Genomic DNA, 18,731 nt, shown 5'->3' with positions numbered 1-18,731 from the left:
TGGGATATGGAAAATGTTGTGATATCACTTTAAGGGACGATGCAAATGATCAAGGCACCAGGATGGAGAGCAGCACGTGGCCAGCATGGTCCCAATCGTAGTGTGAGTGCCGACACCATATTGAAATGTCAGTCCAGCTCACTCATCTCACTCTGTGCAGCCCCCTCCCTTCACCAGACTGTGCAGCACGTTAACACCCAGCTGGAAAAGCCCCCCAGCCTCGAGGGACAGTCTGTTCCTCAATCTACCCCCCTCCCTGCCCCTTCCCGAGACCCACACCCCCCTCCCTGCCCCCCCTCCCGAGATATACCCCCTCACAGCCCCCTCCCTGCCCCCCCCTCCCGAGACCCACACCCCCCTCCCTGCCCCCCCCTCCCGAGACCCACACCCCCCTCCCTGCCCCCCCTCCCGAGACCCACACCCCCCTCCCTGCCTCCCTCCCGAGACCCACACCCCCCTCCCTGCCCCCCTCCCTGCCCCCCCTCCCGAGACCCACACCTCCCTCCCTGCCCCCCCCTCCCGAGACCCACACCCCCCTCCCTGCCCCCCCCCTCCCGAGACCCACACCTCCCTCCCTGCCCCCCCTCCCGAGACCCACACCTCCCTCCCTGCCCCCCCCCTCCCGAGACCCACACCCCCCTCCCTGCCCCCCCCTCCCGAGACCCACACCCCTCTCCCTGCCCCCCCTCCCGAGACCCACACCTCCCTCCCTGCCCCCCCCTCCCGAGACCCACACCTCCCTCCCAGCCCCCCCCTCCCGAGACCCACACCCCCCTCCCTGCCCCCCCCCGAGACCCACACCCCCCTCCCTGCCCCCCCCTCCCGAGACCCACACCCCCTCCCTGCCTCCCTCCCGAGACCCACACCCCCCTCCCTGCCTCCCTCCCGAGACCCACACCTCCCTCCCTGCCCCCCCCCCCGAGACCCACACCCCCCTCCCTGCACCCCCCCCCGAGATCTACCCCCTCACACCCCCCTCCCTGTCCTCTGTGGTGAATGTGTAACCACTATAATTCACACTGTACATTACTGTGTCCCTGTGGGCTCTGTCTGTGAGTCGCTGCGTGGCTCTGCCCACAGGGGGAGATGAGGAGCATGTACAGGGCTCCGCCCTCGGCTCCTCCCTCAGCTCCGCCCCTTCAGGAAGTATAAGTGCTGCGGTCCTGCGAGTCCCCCTTTCAGTTCAGCATAGTCGCAGGCAGGCTCAGTTGTAAGCCGATTAAAGCCACAGTGTTCTCCAACTCGTGTCTCTGAGTGAATTGATGGTTGCATCAAATTTTTTTTTTAATAAACAATTTTATTGAGGTAGTTTTTGGCTTTGTAAACAGTTACAGACATCAACAGAAAGAAAGCAGAAAAGGCAAAAATGTGCAAACATCCATGTACTTTCAATACTTCAATCGTAACATACTGCACAAGCCCGCTCCTCTCCCACCGGTACTACCCGCCATTTTATACCTCCTACACTACTCTACTCTACCCCCCCCCCCCCCCCCCGCCCCCCGCTGACGCTCACTCTCCCGCAAAGAAGTCAATAAATGGCTGCCACCTTCGGGCGAACCCCTGTACAGATCCCCTCAAGGCAAACTTAATTTTTTCCATCCCCAGGAAACTCGACATGTCCGCAAGCCACAACTCAGTCTTCGGGGGCTTTGAGTCCCTCCACACCAATAGTATTCGTCGGCGGGCTATCAGGGAAGCAAAGGCCAAAACATCGGCCTCTTTCTCCCCCTGGACTCCCGGGTCTTCCGAAACCCCAAAAATTGCCACCCCTGGACCCATCGCCACCCTTGTTTTTAGCACCCGGGACATGACGTCCGCAAATCCCTCCCAGTACCCCCTAAGCTTAGGGCATGCCCAAAACATATGAACGTGGTTCTCTGGTCCTCCCGTGCATCTAGCGCACTTATCCTCTATCCCAAAGAGTTTGCTCATCCGAGCCACCATCATATGGGCCCAGTGAACAACCTTAAATTGAATCAGCCCGAGCCTGGCACATGTTGCGGTCGAATTTACCCTACTCAGGGCCTCTGCCCACAGCCCGTCCTCCATTTCCCCGCCTAGCTCCTCCTCCCATTTAAGTTTCAGTTCCTCCGTCTGGGACCCTTCCTCCCTCATGAGCACCTTATAAATATCAAAGGCTCTACCCTCCCCTTCTTCCCCCCTAGAGACTATTCTGTCGAGGATCCCCATTGGCGGGAGGCGTGGGAAAGATGGGACCTGTCTACGTACAAAGTCCCGCAACTGTAGGTATCTAAAATCATTTCCCCTTACCAGCCCAAATTTCTCCTCCAAGCCCCTCAAACCCGCGAAGCTCCCTTCCAGGAACATATTGCCCACCCTTCCCGCCCCTGCTCGCCGCCATACTCGAAACCCTCCATCCATACTGCCGGGGGCAAACCGATGGTTGTCGCAGATTGGCGCCCAGACAGACGCCCCCATCTCCCCTACATGCCTCCTCCACTGGCCCCATATCCGCAGGGTCGCCACCACTACCGGGCTGGTGGTGTACTTGGCCGGTGGCAGCGGTAGGGAAGCCGTGACCAGGGCTGCCAAGCTGGAGCCCCTGAACGAAGCCGCCTCCACCCGATCCCAGATAGACCCCGTACCCACCATCCACTTCCTTATCATAGCGATGTTGGCCGCCCAGTAATAATTAATCAGACTCGGCAAAGCCAGCCCTCCCTCGCTGCGGTTCCTCTCCAACATCGCCTTCTTCACCCGCGGGGATTTTCCCGCCCAGACAAAGCTCATGATCATCCTGTTAACTCTTTTGAAGAAGGACTGTGGGATAAAGATCGGGAGGCACTGAAAAACAAACAGGAATCTAGGGAGGATTGTCATCTTTACAGTCTGCACCCTCCCTGCCAGCGACAGCGGGAGTGCATCCCATCTCCGAAACTCTCCCTTCATTTGCTCCACCACCCTGGCCAAATTTAACTTGTGCAGCCTGCCCCAGTCTCGTGCCACCTGGATTCCCAAATACCGGAAATTTTCCTCAACCAGCCTAAACGGTAGCCCTCTCAATCTGTTCTCCTGGCCCCTTGCCTGGACCACAAACATTTCACTCTTGGCCGTATTTAATTTGTATCCTGAGAACTGGCCGAACTTCCTCAACATTCCCAGTATACTTCCCATCCCGGCCACTGGGTCCGACGCGTACAGGAGCAGGTCGTCTGCGTAAAGAGAGACCCTATGTTCTACCCCGCCCCTCACCATCCCCTTCCAACCCTCTGCGGCTCTCAGCGCAATCGCCAGCGGCTCTATGGCCAGCGCAAACAGCAGCGGGGAGAGCGGGCAGCCCTGTCTGGTCCCTCGGTACAACCTAAAGTACTCCGACACTTCTCTGTTGGTCCTGACGCTGGCCCTCGGGGCCTGATATAATAATTTGATCCAATCCACCAATCCCTCCCCGAACCCAAACCGTCCGAGCACCTCCCATAGATAGTCCCACTCCACCCGGTCAAAGGCCTTCTCGGCGTCCATTGCCACCACTACCTCCACCTCCCTACCCGCCGGGGGCATCATTATCACATTGAGCAATCTCCTCAGATTGGCCGCCAGCTGCCTACCTTTCACAAACCCCGTTTGATCCTCCCCAATCACCTCCGGTACGCAGTCCTCCATTCTACCCGCCAGTACCTTTGCCAGGAGCTTGGCGTCAACGTTAATCAGGGAGATTGGCCTGTAGGACCCGCACACCTCCGGGTCTTTACCCCGCTTCAATATCAGTGATACAGTGGCTTGTGACATTGTCGGCGGCAGGGTCCCTCTGTCCCTTGCCTCATTGAAAACCCTCGCCAAGACCGGGCCCACCAGCTCAGAGAACTTCCTATAGAACTCTACTGGGTATCCATCCGGCCCCGGGGACTTCCCCGACTGCATGGCCTTTAGGCCCCCCAATACCTCCTCTACTCTAATCGGGGCCCCCAGCTCTTCCACTCGCCCCCCACCTACTGTTGGGAATGTTAACCTGTCCAGAAACCTTTTCATCTCCTCCGGTTCTTCCGGCGGCTCCGAAGTATGGTCGCATCAATTTAATCGGTTTAAAGAACTACTATGGAATCAGCCCTCAAACCTGACCGACTGGAACTCGATCCACAGGCCGCAGAGGCAAAGGAAATGTTTTTGCATTGGCTTCGGTGCCTCAAGGCCGACCTGGCTGCATCGACGACCTCCTCTGTTACTGATGAACAGAAACTAAGTCTTCTCCACGCACGGGTGAGCCATCGTATTTCTACTCAACTTGATGAAGCTAACTCTTACATTGAGGCCCTCGCGATACTCGACCGCCTGTACGTGCGGCCCGTGAACGAAGTCTACGCGCGATACATTTTCACAACTCGTCGCCAGCGCCCTGGGGAGTCGCTAGAAGACTATCTGCGCGACCTTAAAGCTCTAGCACGCAACTGTAACTTCCAGGCCATGACAGCCACTCAGCACATGGAACTCGCCGTCCGAGACATGCACGTTGCGGGGGACAATCAAATTATGTGCGGCAGCGTCCTCTTGAGAAAGGAGCCCAGGACCTGGAGGACACGGTAAATCTGACGACCTCGCTGGAGGTCGCTTTCCGAAGCCTAACTGCGTTCCCAGCCGATCAGGCGACCCCATCGTGGAGCCCCCGACAAAAGGCTGCCCCAGGCCTGCGCCGCGTGGCCACCCGCCCACCAGGGAGGGCTATCGTGCCATTTCTGTGGCCAACCACACCACCCCCGGCAGCAATGCCCGGCCCGCAACGCGACCTGCAGCAGCTGCGGGCGTAAAGGTCACTTCGCTAAGGTCTGCCTGGGCAAATCCAAAAACTCGAACCCCAGCTCGAACACTCACTCCTCCGACCCTCAGGCTCACAGACCCCACAATGTGGCAGCGTGTCTGCTGACACCGCCTCCACACAACCTGTGCGACTTACGGGGGCCGCCATCTTGGCCATCCTCCCCCACGCAGCCAGCCACGTCCGATCCATGGGGGCCGCCATCTTGGCCATCCTCCCCACGCAGCCAGCCACATTGATCCATGGGGGCCGCCATCTTGGCCATCCTCCCCCACGCAGCCAGCCACATTGATCCATGGGGGCCGCCATCTTGGCCATCCTCCCCCACGCAGCCAGCCACATTGATCCATGGGGGCCGCCATCTTGGCCATCCTCCCCCACGCAGCCAGCCACATTGATCCATGGGGGCCGCCATCTTGGCCATCCTCCCCCATGCAGCCAGCCACGTCCGATCCACGGGGGCCGCCATCTTGGCCATCCTCCCCCACGCAGCCAGCCACGTCCGATCCATGGGGGCCGCCATCTTGGCCATCCTCCCCCACGTCAGCCAGGGGGCCACGCCATGCCAGCCACATTGATCCATGGGGGCCGCCATCTTGGCCATCCTCCCCCACGCAGCCAGCCACATTGATCCATGGGGGCCGCCATCTTGGCCATCCTCCCCCACGCAGCCAGCCACGTCCGATCCATGGGGGCCGCCATCTTGGCCATCCTCCCCCACGCAGCCAGCCACATTGATCCATGGGGGCCGCCATCTTGGCCATCCTCCCCCACGCAGCCAGCCACATTGATCCATGGGGGCCGCCATCTTGGCCATCCTCCCCCACGCAGCCAGCCACATTGATCCATGGGGGCCGCCATTTTGGATGCCAACTTCCTCACCGCCCACCACACCCCTCAGCCTATGCCCCACACCACTCGCCAGCCCTTGCACACCCTTCTTTCCACATTGCCTATCTTGTCTTCGTCAAGCCATCAGTAACCCCCAACCCCCAACTCCAACGCTCCTCACACTCCTCCCCTGGTCAAACTTTGAACCTTTGTTGTGGCTGCTGAGTGTCACAGAGCTGCCCAGATAGACACTGGTGTGTGTCACTGCTGGAGGGGCAGACAGCACAGAGCTGCCCAGATAGACACTGGTGTGTGTCCCTGCTGGAAGGGCAGACAGCACAGAGCTGCCCAGATAGACACTGGTCTGTGTCACTGCTGGAAGGGCAGACAGCACAGAGCTGTCCAGATAGACACTGGTCTGTGTCACTGCTGGAAGGGCAGACAGCACAGAGCTGCCCAGATAGACTCTGGTGTGTGTCACTGCTGGAAGGAGGAGACAGCACAGAGCTGCCCAGATAGACACTGGTGTGTGTCACTGCTGGAAGGGCAGACAGCACAGAGCTGTCCAGATAGACACTGGTGTGTGTCACTGCTGGAAGGGCAGACAGCACAGAGCTGCCCAGATAGACAGTGGTCTGTGTCACTGCTGGAAGGGCAGACAGCACAGAGCTGCCCAGATAGACACTGGTCTGTGTCACTGCTGGAAGGGCAGACAGCACAGAGCTGCCCAGATAGACACTGGTGTGTGTCACTGCTGGAAGGGCAGACAGCACAGAGCTGTGCAGATAGACACTGGCGTGTGTCACTGCTGGAAGGGCAGACAGCACAGAGCTGTGCAGATAGACACTGGTGTGTGTCCCTGCTGGAAGGGCAGACAGCACAGAGCTGCCCAGATAGACACTGGTCTGTGTCACTGCTGGAAGGAGGAGACAGCACAGAGCTGCCCAGATAGACACTGGTGTGTGTCACTGCTGGAAGGGCAGACAGCACAGAGCTGTCCAGATAGACACTGGTGTGTGTCACTGCTGGAAGGGCAGACAGCACAGAGCTGTGCAGATAGACACTGGTGTGTGTCCCTGCTGGAAGGGCAGACAGCACAGAGCTGCCCAGATAGACACTGGTGTGTGTCACTGCTGGAAGGGCAGACAGCACAGAGCTGCCCAGATAGACACTGGTCTGTGTCCCTGCTGGAAGGGCAGACAGCACAGAGCTGTCCAGATAGACACTGGTGTGTGTCACTGCTGGAAGGGCAGACAGCACAGAGCTGCCCAGATAGACACTGGTGTGTGTCCCTGCTGGAAGGGCAGACAGCACAGAGCTGCCCAGATAGACACTGGTGTGTGTCCCTGCTGGAAGGGCAGACAGCACAGAGCTGTCCAGATAGACACTGGTGTGTGTCACTGCTGGAAGGGCAGACAGCACAGAGCTGCCCAGATAGACACTGGTGTGTGTCCCTGCTGGAAGGGCAGACAGCACAGAGCTGCCCAGATAGACACTGGTGTGTGTCACTGCTGGAAGGGCAGACAGCACAGAGCTGCCCAGATAGACACTGGTGTGTGTCACTGCTGGAAGGGCAGACAGCACAGAGCTGTGCAGATAGACACTGGTGTGTGTCCCTGCTGGAAGGGCAGACAGCACAGAGCTGCCCAGATAGACACTGGTGTGTGTCGCTGCTGGAAGGAGGAGACAGCACAGAGCTGTCCAGATAGACACTGGTGTGTGTCACTGCTGGAAGGGCAGACAGCACAGAGCTGTCCAGATAGACACTGGTGTGTGTCCCTGCTGGAAGGGCAGACAGCACAAAGCTGCCCAGATAGACACTGGTGTGTGTCCCTGCTGGAAGGGCAGACAGCACAGAGCTGTCCAGATAGACACTGGTGTGTGTCCCTGCTGGAAGGGCAGACAGCACAGAGCTGCCCAAATAGACACTGGTCTGTGTCCCTGCTGGAAGGGCAGACAGCACAGAGCTGCCCAGATAGACACTGGTCTGTGTCCCTGCTGGAAGGGCAGACAGGACAGAGCTGCCCAGATAGACACTGGTGTGTGTCCCTGCTGGAAGGGCAGACAGCACAGAGCTGCCCAGATAGACACTGGTGTGTGTCCCTGCTGGAAGGGCAGACAGCACAGAGCTGTGCAGATAGACACTGGTGTGTGTCCCTGCTGGAAGGGCAGACAGCACAGAGCTGCCCAGATAGACACTGGTCTGTGTCACTGCTGGAAGGAGGAGACAGCACAGAGCTGTCCAGATAGACACTGGTGTGTGTCACTGCTGGAAGGGCAGACAGCACAGAGCTGCCCAGATAGACACTGGTCTGTGTCACTGCTGGAAGGGCAGACAGCACAGAGCTGCCCAGATAGACACTGGTCTGTGTCACTGCTGGAAGGGCAGACAGCACAGAGCTGTGCAGATAGACACTGGTCTGTGTCACTGCTGGAAGGGCAGACAGCACAGAGCTGCCCAGATAGACACTGGTCTGCGTCAGTGCTGGAAGGGCAGACAGCACAGAGCTGCCCAGATAGACACTGGTGTGTTTCCCTGCTGGAAGGGCAGACAGCACAGAGCTGTCCAGATAGACACTGGTGTGTGTCACTGCTGGAAGGGCAGACAGCACAGAGCTGCCCAGATAGACACTGGTCTGTGTCACTGCTGGAAGGAGGAGACAGCACAGAGCTGTCCAGATAGACACTGGTGTGTGTCACTGCTGGAAGGGCAGACAGCACAGAGCTGCCCAGATAGACACTGGTGTGTGTCACTGCTGGAAGGAGGAGACAGCACAGAGCTGTGCAGATAGACACTGGTCTGTGTCACTGCTGGAAGGGCAGACAGCACAGAGCTGCCCAGATAGACACTGGTATGTGTCACTGCTGGAAGGGCAGACAGCACAGAGCTGCCCAGATAGACACTGGTGTGTGTCACTGCTGGAAGGGCAGACAGCACAGAGCTGCCCAGATAGACACTGGTGGGTGTCACTGCTGGAAGGGCAGACAGCACAGAGCTGTCCAGATAGACACTGGTCTGTGTCCCTGCTGGAAGGAGGAGACAGCACAGAGCTGCCCAGATAGACACTGGTGTGTGTCACTGCTGGAAGGGCAGACAGCACAGAGCTGCCCAGATAGACACTGGTGTGTGTCCCTGCTGGAAGGGCAGACAGCACAGAGCTGTGCAGATAGACAGTGGTGTGTGTCCCTGCTGGAAGGGCAGACAGCACAGAGCTGCCCAGATAGACACTGGTCTGTGTCACTGCTGGAAGGGCAGACAGCACAGAGCTGTGCAGATAGACACTGGTCTGTGTCACTGCTGGAAGGGCAGACAGCACAGAGCTGCCCAGATAGACACTGGTGTGTGTCACTGCTGGAAGGGCAGACAGCACAGAGCTGCCCAGATAGACACTGGTCTGTGTCACTGCTGGAAGGGCAGACAGCACAGAGCTGCCCAGATAGACACTGGTGTGTGTCGCTGCTGGAAGGAGGAGACAGCACAGTGCTGTCGAGATAGACACTGGTGTGTGTCCCTGCTGGAAGGGCAGACAGCACAGAGCTGTCCAGATAGACACTGGTGTGTGTCCCTGCTGGAAGGAGGAGACAGCACAGAGCTGTCCAGATAGACACTGGTGTGTGTCAATGCTGGAAGGGCAGACAGGACAGAGCTGTCCAGATAGACACTGGTGTGTGTCCCTGCTGGAAGGGCAGACAGCACAGAGCTGCCCAGATAGACACTGGTCTGTGTCACTGCTGGAAGGGCAGACAGCACAGAGCTGCCCAGATAGACACTGGTGTGTGTCGCTGCTGGAAGGAGGAGACAGCACAGAGCTGCCCAGATAGACACTGGTGTGTGTCACTGCTGGAAGGGCAGACAGCACAGAGCTGCCCAGATAGACACTGGTGTGTGTCACTGCTGGAAGGGCAGACAGCACAGAGCTGTGCAGATAGACACTGGTGTGTGTCCCTGCTGGAAGGGCAGACAGCACAGAGCTGCCCAGATAGACACTGGTGTGTGTCGCTGCTGGAAGGAGGAGACAGCACAGAGCTGTCCAGATAGACACTGGTGTGTGTCACTGCTGGAAGGGCAGACAGCACAGAGCTGTCCAGATAGACACTGGTGTGTGTCCCTGCTGGAAGGGCAGACAGCACAAAGCTGCCCAGATAGACACTGGTGTGTGTCCCTGCTGGAAGGGCAGACAGCACAGAGCTGTCCAGATAGACACTGGTGTGTGTCCCTGCTGGAAGGGCAGACAGCACAGAGCTGCCCAAATAGACACTGGTCTGTGTCCCTGCTGGAAGGGCAGACAGCACAGAGCTGCCCAGATAGACACTGGTCTGTGTCCCTGCTGGAAGGGCAGACAGGACAGAGCTGCCCAGATAGACACTGGTGTGTGTCCCTGCTGGAAGGGCAGACAGCACAGAGCTGCCCAGATAGACACTGGTGTGTGTCCCTGCTGGAAGGGCAGACAGCACAGAGCTGTGCAGATAGACACTGGTGTGTGTCCCTGCTGGAAGGGCAGACAGCACAGAGCTGCCCAGATAGACACTGGTCTGTGTCACTGCTGGAAGGAGGAGACAGCACAGAGCTGTCCAGATAGACACTGGTGTGTGTCCCTGCTGGAAGGGCAGACAGCACAGAGCTGCCCAGATAGACACTGGTCTGTGTCACTGCTGGAAGGGCAGACAGCACAGAGCTGCCCAGATAGACACTGGTCTGTGTCACTGCTGGAAGGGCAGACAGCACAGAGCTGTGCAGATAGACACTGGTCTGTGTCACTGTTGGAAGGGCAGACAGCACAGAGCTGCCCAGATAGACACTGGTCTGCGTCAGTGCTGGAAGGGCAGACAGCACAGAGCTGCCCAGATAGACACTGGTGTGTTTCCCTGCTGGAAGGGCAGACAGCACAGAGCTGTCCAGATAGACACTGGTGTGTGTCACTGCTGGAAGGGCAGACAGCACAGAGCTGCCCAGATAGACACTGGTCTGTGTCACTGCTGGAAGGAGGAGACAGCACAGAGCTGTCCAGATAGACACTGGTGTGTGTCACTGCTGGAAGGGCAGACAGCACAGAGCTGTCCAGATAGACACTGGTGTGTGTCACTGCTGGAAGGAGGAGACAGCACAGAGCTGTGCAGATAGACACTGGTCTGTGTCACTGCTGGAAGGGCAGACAGCACAGAGCTGCCCAGATAGACACTGGTGTGTGTCCCTGCTGGAAGGGCAGACAGCACAGAGCTGCCCAGATAGACACTGGTGTGTGTCCCTGCTGGAAGGGCAGACAGCACAGAGCTGCCCAGAAAGACACTGGTCTGTGTCACTGCTGGAAGTGCAGACAGCACAGAGCTGTCCAGATAGACGCTGGTGTGTGTCCCTGCTGGAAGGGCAGACAGCACAGAGCTGCCCAGATAGACACTGGTCTGTGTCACTGCTGGAAGGGCAGACAGCACAGAGCTGTCCAGATAGACACTGGTGTGTGTCACTGCTGGAAGGGCAGACAGCACAGAGCTGCCCAGATAGACACTGGTCTGTGTCCCTGCTGGAAGGGCAGACAGCACAGAGCTGTCCAGATAGACACTGGTCTGTGTCACTGCTGGAAGGGCAGACAGCACAGAGCTGCCCAGATAGACACTGGTGTGTGTCACTGCTGGAAGGGCAGACAGCACAGAGCTGTCCAGATAGACACTGGTCTGTGTCACTGCTGGAAGGGCAGACAGCACAGAGCTGCCCAGATAGACACTGGTGTGTGTCCCTGCTGGAAGGGCAGACAGCACAGAGCTGTGCAGATAGACACTGGTCTGTGTCACTGCTGGAAGGGCAGACTTAACAGAGCTGCCCAGATAGACACTGGTTTGTGTCCCTGCTGGAAGGGCAGACAGCACAGAGCTGCCCAGATAGACACTGGTGTGTGTCGCTGCTGGAAGGAGGAGACAGCACAGAGCTGTCCAGATAGACACTGGTGTGTGTCACTGCTGGAAGGGCAGACAGCACAGAGCTGCCCAGATAGACACTGGTGTGTGTCACTGCTGGAAGGAGGAGACAGCACAGAGCTGCCCAGATAGACACTGGTGTGTGTCCCTGCTGGAAGGGCAGACAGCACAGAGCTGCCCAGATAGACACTGGTCTGTGTCCCTGCTGGAAGGGCAGACAGCACAGAGCTGTGCAGATAGACACTGGTCTGTGTCACTGCTGGAAGGGCAGACAGCACAGAGCTGCCCAGATAGACACTGGTGTGTGTCGCTGCTGGAAGGAGGAGACAGCACAGAGCTGTCCAGATAGACACTGGTGTGTGTCCCTGCTGGAAGGGCAGACAGCACAGAGCTGCCCAGATAGACACTGGTGTGTGTCACTACTGGAAGGGCAGACAGCACAGAGCTGCCCAGATAGACACTGGTCTGTGTCACTGCTGGAAGGGCAGACAGCACAGAGCTGCCCAGATAGACACTGGTCTGTGTCCCTGCTGGAAGGGCAGACAGCACAGAGCTGCCCAGATAGACACTGGTGTGTGTCACTGCTGGATGGGCAGACAGCACAGAGCTGCCCAGATAGACACTGGTGTGTGTCCCTGCTGGAAGGGCAGACAGCACAGAGCTGCCCAGATAGACACTGGTGTGTGTCACTGCTGGAAGGGCAGACAGCACAGAGCTGCCCAGATAGACACTGGTGTGTGTCCCTGCTGGAAGGGCAGACAGCACAGAGCTGTCCAGATAGACACTGGTGTGTGTCCCTGCTGGAAGGGCAGACAGCACAGAGCTTCCCAGATAGACACTGGTGTGTGTCACTGCTGGAAGGGCAGACAGCACAGAGCTGCCCAGATAGACACTGGTGTGAGTCACTGCTGGAAGGGCAGACAGCACAGAGCTGCCCAGATAGACACTGGTATGTGTCACTGCTGGAAGGGCAGACAGCACAGAGCTGCCCAGATAGACACTGGTGTGTGTCACTGCTGGAAGGGCAGACAGCACAGAGCTGCCCAGATAGACACTGGTGGGTGTCACTGCTGGAAGGGCAGACAGCACAGAGCTGTCCAGATAGACACTGGTCTGTGTCCCTGCTGGAAGGAGGAGACAGCACAGAGCTGCCCAGATAGACACTGGTGTGTGTCACTGCTGGAAGGGCAGACAGCACAGAGCTGCCCAGATAGACACTGGTGTGTGTCCCTGCTGGAAGGGCAGACAGCACAGAGCTGCCCAGATAGACACTGGTCTGTGTCCCTGCTGGAAGGGCAGACAGCACAGAGCTGCCCAGATAGACACTGGTCTGTGTCACTGCTGGAAGGGCAGACAGCACAGAGCTGTGCAGATAGACACTGGTCTGTGTCACTGCTGGAAGGGCAGACAGCACAGAGCTGCCCAGATAGACACTGGTGTGTGTCACTGCTGGAAGGGCAGACAGCACAGAGCTGCCCAGATAGACACTGGTCTGTGTCACTGCTGGAAGGGCAGACAGCACAGAGCTGCCCAGATAGACACTGGTGTGTGTCGCTGCTGGAAGGAGGAGACAGCACAGTGCTGTCGAGATAGACACTGGTGTGTGTCCCTGCTGGAAGGGCAGACAGCACAGAGCTGTCCAGATAGACACTGGTGTGTGTCCCTGCTGGAAGGAGGAGACAGCACAGAGCTGTCCAGATAGACACTGGTGTGTGTCACTGCTGGAAGGGCAGACAGGACAGAGCTGTCCAGATAGACACTGGTGTGTGTCCCTGCTGGAAGGGCAGACAGCACAGAGCTGCCCAGATAGACACTGGTCTGTGTCACTGCTGGAAGGGCAGACAGCACAGAGCTGCCCAGATAGACACTGGTGTGTGTCGCTGCTGGAAGGAGGAGACAGCACAGAGCTGCCCAGATAGACACTGGTGTGTGTCACTGCTGGAAGGGCAGACAGCACAGAGCTGTCCAGATAGACACTGGTGTGTGTCCCTGCTGGAAGGGCAGACAGCACAGAGCTGTCCAGATAGACACTGGTGTGTGTCCCTGCTGGAAGGGCAGACAGCACAGAGCTGCCCAGATAGGCACTGGTGTGTGTCCCTGCTGGAAGGGCAGACAGCACAGAGCTGCCCAGATAGACACTGGTGTGTGTCGCTGCTGGAAGGAGGAGACAGCACAGAGCTGCCCAGATAGACACTGGTGTGTGTCACTGCTGGAAGGGCAGACAGCACAGAGCTGTCCAGATAGACACTGGTGTGTGTCCCTGCTGGAAGGGCAGACAGCACAGAGCTGTCCAGATAGACACTGGTGTGTGTCCCTGCTGGAAGGGCAGACAGCACAGAGCTGCCCAGATAGGCACTGGTGTGTGTCCCTGCTGGAAGGGCAGACAGCACAGAGCTGCCCAGATAGACACTGGTGTGTGTCCCTGCTGGAAGGGCAGACAGCACAGAGCTGCCCAGATAGACACTGGTGTGTGTCCCTGCTGGAAGGGCAGACAGCACAGAGCTGTGCAGATAGACAGTGGTGTGTGTCCCTGCTGGAAGGGCAGACAGCACAGAGCTGCCCAGATAGACACTGGTCTGTGTCACTGCTGGAAGGGCAGACAGCACAGAGCTGTGCAGATAGACACTGGTCTGTGTCACTGCTGGAAGGGCAGACAGCACAGAGCTGCCCAGATAGACACTGGTGTGTGTCCCTGCTGGAAGGGCAGACAGCACAGAGCTGCCCAGATAGACACTGGTCTGTGTCACTGCTGGAAGGGCAGACAGCACAGAGCTGCCCAGATAGACACTGGTGTGTGTCCCTGCTGGAAGGAGGAGACAGCACAGTGCTGTCGAGATAGACACTGGTGTGTGTCCCTGCTGGAAGGGCAGACAGCACAGAGCTGTCCAGATAGACACTGGTGTGTGTCCCTGCTGGAAGGAGGAGACAGCACAGAGCTGTCCAGATAGACACTGGTGTGTGTCCCTGCTGGAAGGGCAGACAGCACAGAGCTGTCCAGATAGACACTGGTGTGTGTCACTGCTGGAAGGGCAGACAGCACAGAGCTGCCCAGATAGACACTGGTCTGTGTCACTGCTGGAAGGGCAGACAGCACAGAGCTGCCCAGATAGACACTGGTGTGTGTCACTGCTGGAAGGAGGAGACAGCACAGAGCTGCCCAGATAGACACTGGTGTGTGTCACTGCTGGAAGGGCAGACAGCACAGAGCTGTCCAGATAGACACTGGTGTGTGTCCCTGCTGGAAGGGCAGACAGCACAGAGCTGTCCAGATAGACACTGGTGTGTGTCCCTGCTGGAAGGGCAGACAGCACAGAGCTGCCCAGATAGGCACTGGTGTGTGTCCCTGCTGGAAGGGCAGACAGCACAGAGCTGCCCAGATAGACACTGGTGTGTGTCCCTGCTGGAAGGGCAGACAGCACAGAGCTGTCCAGATAGACACTGGTGTGTGTCACTGCTGGAAGGGCAGACAGCACAGAGCTGTCCAGATAGACACTGGTGTGTGTCCCAGCTGGAAGGGCAGACAGCACAGAGCTGTCCAGATAGACACTGGTGTGTGTCACTGCTGGAAGGGCAGACAGCACAGAGCTGTCCAGATAGACACTGGTCTGTGTCACTGCTGGAAGTGCAGACAGCACAGAGCTGCCCAGATAGACACTGGTGTGTGTCCCTGCTGGAAGGAGGAGACAGCACAGAGCTGTCCAGATAGACACTGGTGTGTGTCACTGCTGGGAGGGCAGACAGCACAGAGCTGCCCAGATAGACACTGGTCTGTGTCACTGCTGGAAGGGCAGACAGCACAGAGCTGCCCAGATAGACACTGGTGTGTGTCCCTGCTGGAAGGGCAGACAGCACAGAGCTGCCCAGATAGACACTGGTGTGTGTCGCTGCTGGAAGGAGGAGACAGCACAGTGCTGTCGAGATAGACACTGGTGTGTGTCCCTGCTGGAAGGGCAGACAGCACAGAGCTGTCCAGATAGACACTGGTGTGTGTCCCTGCTGGAAGGAGGAGACAGCACAGAGCTGTCCAGATAGACACTGGTGTGTGTCCCTGCTGGAAGGGCAGACAGGACAGAGCTGTCCAGATAGACACTGGTGTGTGTCCCTGCTGGAAGGGCAGACAGCACAGAGCTGCCCAGATAGACACTGGTCTGTGTCACTGCTGGAAGGGCAGACAGCACAGAGCTGCCCAGATAGACACTGGTGTGTGTCGCTGCTGGAAGGAGGAGACAGCACAGAGCTGTCCAGATAGACACTGGTGTGTGTCACTGCTGGAAGGGCAGACAGCACAGAGCTGTCCAGATAGACACTGGTGTGTGTCCCTGCTGGAAGGGCAGACAGCACAGAGCTGTCCAGATAGACACTGGTGTGTGTCCCTGCTGGAAGGGCAGACAGCACAGAGCTGCCCAGATAGGCACTGGTGTGTGTCCCTGCTGGAAGGGCAGACAGCACAGAGCTGCCCAGATAGACACTGGTGTGTGTCCCTGCTGGAAGGGCAGACAGCACAGAGCTGTCCAGATAGACACTGGTGTGTGTCACTGCTGGAAGGGCAGACAGCACAGAGCTGTCCAGATAGACACTGGTGTGTGTCCCAGCTGGAAGGGCAGACAGCACAGAGCTGTCCAGATAGACACTGGTGTGTGTCACTGCTGGAAGGGCAGACAGCACAGAGCTGTCCAGATAGACACTGGTCTGTGTCACTGCTGGAAGGGCAGACAGCACAGAGCTGCCCAGATAGACACTGGTGTGTGTCCCTGCTGGAAGGAGGAGACAGCACAGAGCTGTCCAGATAGACACTGGTGTGTGTCACTGCTGGGAGGGCAGACAGCACAGAGCTGCCCAGATAGACACTGGTGTGTGTCCCTGCTGGAAGGAGGAGACAGCACAGAGCTGTCCAGATAGACACTGGTGTGTGTCACTGCTGGGAGGGCAGACAGCACAGAGCTGCCCAGATAGACACTGGTGTGTGTCCCTGCTGGAAGGGCAGACAGCACAGAGCTGCCCAGATAGACACTGGTGTGTGTCCCTGCTGGAAGGGCAGAGAGCACAGAGCTGCCCAGATAGACACTGGTGTGTGTCCCTGCTGGAAGGGCAGACAGCACAGAGCTGCCCAGATAGACACTGGTGTGTGTCCCTGCTGGAAGGGCAGACAGCACAGAGCTGCCCAGATAGACACTGGTGTGTGTCCCTGCTGGAAGGGGGAGACAGCACAGAGCTGCCCAGATAGACACTGGTGTGTGTCCCTGCTGGAAGGGCAGACAGCACAGAGCTGTCCAGATAGACACTGGTGTGTGTCCCGGCTGGAAGGGCAGACAGCACAGAGCTGTCCAGATAGACACTGGTGTGTGTCACTGCTGGAAGGGCAGACAGCACAGAGCTGCCCAGATAGACACTGGTGTGTGTCACTGCTGGAAGGGCAGACAGCACAGAGCTGCCCAGATAGACACTGGTCTGTGTCACTGCTGGAAGGGTGAGGAGGAGACCCCTGTACTCGCCAAGCTGGCACAGTATTGAACAGGAAACGGTGACACAGGAGTGTCCATGTGTCCAGCAGCATGGTGCTGTCCATGAAGTCTCGCTGGGCATGGAGATAGAAGGTAGGAAGTGTGCTGAACAGTGCATCAGGAGCAATGCAGCACTGTGGCAGTGTTGGATTCACCTCAAATATCAGGTGAACGGAGAGCCACCCTGTTCACGACAGCTTTCATCACCATTAACCCGACATTGGGAGACTTGCAATGGAATTTTTCACCAGCGGGTTGTCGACTTTTAGACACAGGTCAGGAGTGGAATGGAATATTCTCCACTTGCCTGGGTGAATGTAGCTCCAAAAACACTCAAGAAGCTCAACACTATCCAGGAGAAAGCAGCCCTGTTTGATTGCTCCCCCTTCCACAAACATTCAAACCTTCCACCACCGACGCACAGTGGCAGCCGTGTGTACCATCTACAAGATGCACTGCAGTAACTCACCAAGGTTCCTTAGGCAGCACCTTCCAAACCCACGGCCACTACCATCTAGAAGGACAAGAGCAGCAGATACCTGGGAACCCCACCACCTGGAGGTTCCCCTCCAAGTCACTCACCACCCTGACTGGGAAATATATCGGCCATTCCTTCACTGTCGCTAGAACTCCCTCCCTAACAGCGCAGTGGGTGTACCTACACCTCAGGGACTGCAGCGGTTCAAGAAGGCAGCTCACCCCCACCTTCTGAAAGGCAATTAGGGATGGGCAATAAATGCTGGCCTAACTAAAGGCACCCAGCGATGGGGGTGTCCAGACCCAGGGGTCACAGCCTGAAGATTCAGGGTAAACCATTTCGAACAGAGATAAGGAGACATTTCTTCACCCAAAGAGTGGTCGGCCTGTGGAATTCATCACCACAGGAAGTAGTTGATGCTAAAACATTGAATATAGTCAAGAGGCGGTTGGATATAGCACTTGGGGAGAATGGGATCAAAGGCTATGGGGAGAAAGCAGGATTAGGCTATTGAGTTGGATGATCAATGTGTGCAGGAGGGTTTTCTGACACAGTATGTAGATAGGCCAATGAGAGGTGAGGCCACATTGGATTTGGTACTGGGGAATGAACCAGGACAGCTGTTAGATATGGAGGTAGGTGAACACTTTGGTGATAGTGACCACAATTCGATTACGTTTACTTTAGCGATGGAAAGGGATAGGTATGTACCGCAGGGCAAGAGTTATATCTGGGGGAAAGGCAATTATGATGCGATGAGGCAAGACTTACGATGCATCGGATGGAGAGGAAAACTGCAGGGGATGGGCACAATGGAAATGTGGAGCATGTTCAAGGAACAGCTACTGCGTGTCCTTGATAAGTATGTACCTGTTAGGCAGGGAAGAAGTGGTCGAGCGAGGGAACCGTGGGTTACTAAAGTAGTTGAAACACTTGTCAAGAGGGAGAAGGAGGCTTATGTAAAGATGAGACGTGAAGGTTCAGTTAGGGCACTCGAGAGTTACAAGTTAGCTAGGAAGGATCTAAAGAGAGAGCTAAGAAGAGCCAGGAAGGGACATGAAAAGTCTTTGGCAGGTAGGATCAAGGATAACCCTAAAGCTTTCTATAGGTATGTCAGGAATAAAAGAATGACTAGGGTAAGAGTAGGGCCAGTCAAAGACAGTAGTGGGAAGTTATGCGTGGAGTCCGAGGAGATAGGAGAGGTGCTAAATGAATATTTTTCGTCAGTATTCACACA

Source organism: Scyliorhinus canicula, chromosome 6 (genome assembly GCF_902713615.1).
Source record: "Scyliorhinus canicula chromosome 6, sScyCan1.1, whole genome shotgun sequence".
In the NCBI taxonomy this organism is placed as follows: domain Eukaryota; kingdom Metazoa; phylum Chordata; class Chondrichthyes; order Carcharhiniformes; family Scyliorhinidae; genus Scyliorhinus; species Scyliorhinus canicula.
This window is presented reverse-complemented; position numbering follows the sequence as displayed.